The 2,500-nt window shown below is 63.1% G+C and overlaps 1 non-coding gene across 1 annotated transcript; it reads right to left on the bottom strand.

Annotated features, from left to right (window-relative positions):
- Positions 1 to 372: 372 nt before the first annotated feature.
- Positions 373 to 491, bottom strand: LOC125981596 (5S ribosomal RNA). The gene has a single exon (XR_007486084.1). It is a non-coding gene; the product is annotated as a 5S ribosomal RNA (ribosomal RNA).
- Positions 492 to 2,500: the final 2,009 nt, after the last annotated feature.

Below are 2,500 nucleotides of genomic sequence, written 5' to 3'. Positions count from 1 at the left end.
TGAAAAGTTATTGACAGCTTTTTATGCGGTAGCACGAATTTGCCGTTGCGACCTGCATTTTGCTGAATCAAAATAAATGCCTTGAAAAGTTTAAAAACACTTCATGGAAGTGTTGTGTTGGGTTCTTTTACAACTCAAGCCTGCTGCTTTGAGTTCACAGGGAGCCATGCTCACTGTACATAGTCTGCTCTCTAGCGGTAAAAAATTTAACTACAATGCTGTGGATGTCACCACATAATATAGCTTTCAAACTCGTGTTATAGTTTCAATGTCGGAGTTTAAATTAGGCTTGCTGTTTCCGGATGCCATTCGTGATGGGTGTTGTAAAAAATAGCTTCTTAAACGATTGAAGTGCACATAAGAAAAAGAAAAAGCTTACAGCACCTGGTATTCCCAGGCGGTCTCCCATCCAAGTACTAACCAGGCCCGACCCTGCTTAGCTTCCGAGATCGGACGAGATCGGGCGTTCTCAGGGTAGTATGGCCGTAAGCCGTGAGGTGACCCAACATTTTGCATTTTATAGACACAATCGCCCCTGAAACTAGCGAGCGAGCCAATGAAGCCTTCAAAACTGCTTCGGCACATGGAGACCAAGCATCCTGCATTAAAAGACAAACCTTAACCACTTCGGGTTTCATTGTCTCCGATTACGCCTGGATGGGACCGTGCGCACGAGCCAAGTGGACGAAAATAGCCCCCGCCGAGCGGATCGGCTGTTTATAAGCACCGCGGAGGTGGTCGCGGCGCCTCATTCGACTTCCAGCGGCCGGCGAGCTCGCGCACCCGCCCGGCACATCCGGGAGGCCGTGCGCACGAGCCAAGTGGCCGAAAATAGCCCCCGCCGAGCGGATCGGCTGTTTATAAGCACCGCGGAGGTGGTCGCGGCGCCTCATTCGACTTCCAGCGGCCGGCGAGCTCGCGCACCCGCCCGGCACATCCGGGAGGCCGTGCGCACGAGCCAAGTGGCCGAAAATAGCCCCCGCCGAGCGGATCGGCTGTTTATAAGCACCGCGGAGGTGGTCGCGGCGCCTCATTCGACTTCCAGCGGCCGGCGAGCTCGCGCACCCGCCCGGCACATCCGGGAGGCCGTGCGCACGAGCCAAGTGGCCGAAAATAGCCCCCGCCGAGCGGATCGGCGGTTTATAAGCACCGCGGAGGTGGTCGCGGCGCCTCATTCGACTTCCAGCGGCCGGCGAGCTCGCGCACCCGCCCGGCACATCCGGGAGGCCGTGCGCACGAGCCAAGTGGCCGAAAATAGCCCCCGCCGAATGGATCGGCTGTTTATAAGCACCGCAGAGGTGGTCGCGGCGCCTCATTCGACTTCCGGCGGGCGGCGAGCTCGCGCACCCGCCCGGCACATCCGGGAGGCCGTGCGCACGAGCCAAGTGGCCGAAAATAGCCCCCGCCGAGCGGATCGGCGGTTTATAAGCACCGCGGAGGTGGTCGCGGCGCCTCATTCGACTTCAAGCGGCCGGCGAGCTCGCGCACCCGCCCGGCACATCCGGGAGGCCGTGCGCACGAGCCAAGTGGCCGAAAATAGCCCCCGCCGAGCGGATCGGCTGTTTATAAGCACCGCGGAGGTGGTCGCGGCGCCTCATTCGACTTCCAGCGGCCGGCGAGCCCGCGCACCCGCCCGGCACATCCGGGAGGCCGTGCACACGAGCCAAGTGGCCGAAAATAGCCCCCGCCGAGCGGATCGGCTGTTTATAAGCACCGCGGAGGTGGTCGCGGCGCCTCATTCGACTTCCAGCGGCCCGCGAGCTCGCGCACCCGCCCGGCACATCCGGGAGGCCGTGCGCACGAGCCAAGTGGCCGAAAATAGCCCGCGCCGAGCGGATCGGCTGTTTATAAGCACCGCGGAGGTGGTCGCGGCGCCTCATTCGACTTCCAGCTGCCGGCGAGCCCGCGCACCCGCCTGGCACATCCGGGAGGCCGTGCGCACGAGCCAAGTGGCCGAAAATAGCCCCCGCCGAGCGGATCGGCTGTTTATAAGCACCCCGGGGGTGGTCGCGGCGCCTCATTCGACTTCCAGCGGCCGGCGAGCTCGCGCACCCGCCCGGCACATCCGGGAGGCCGTGCGCACGAGCCAAGTGGACGAAAATAGCCCCCGCCGAGCGGATCGGCTGTTTATAAGCACCGCGGAGGTGGTCGCGGCGCCTCATTCGACTTCCAGCGGCCGGCGAGCCCGCGCACCCGCCCGGCACATCCGGGAGGCCGTGCGCACGAGCCAAGTGGCCGAAAATAGCCCCCGCCGAGCGGATCGGCTGTTTATAAGCACCGCGGAGGTGGTCGCGGCGCCTCATTCGACTTCCAGCGGCCGGCGAGCTCGCGCACCTTCCCGGCACATCCGGGAGGCCGTGCGCACGAGCCAAGTGGACGAAAATAGCCCCCGCCGAACGGATCGGCTGTTTATAAGCACCGCGGAGGTGGTCGCGGCGCCTCATTCGACTTCCAGCTGCCGGCGAGCCCGCGCACCCGCCCGGCACATCCGGGAGGCCGT

This window comes from Syngnathus scovelli, chromosome 14 (assembly GCF_024217435.2).
Source record: "Syngnathus scovelli strain Florida chromosome 14, RoL_Ssco_1.2, whole genome shotgun sequence".
In the NCBI taxonomy this organism is placed as follows: domain Eukaryota; kingdom Metazoa; phylum Chordata; class Actinopteri; order Syngnathiformes; family Syngnathidae; genus Syngnathus; species Syngnathus scovelli.
Note: the sequence above shows the minus strand (reverse complement) of the source record. Positions and strands in the feature narration are given on the sequence as shown.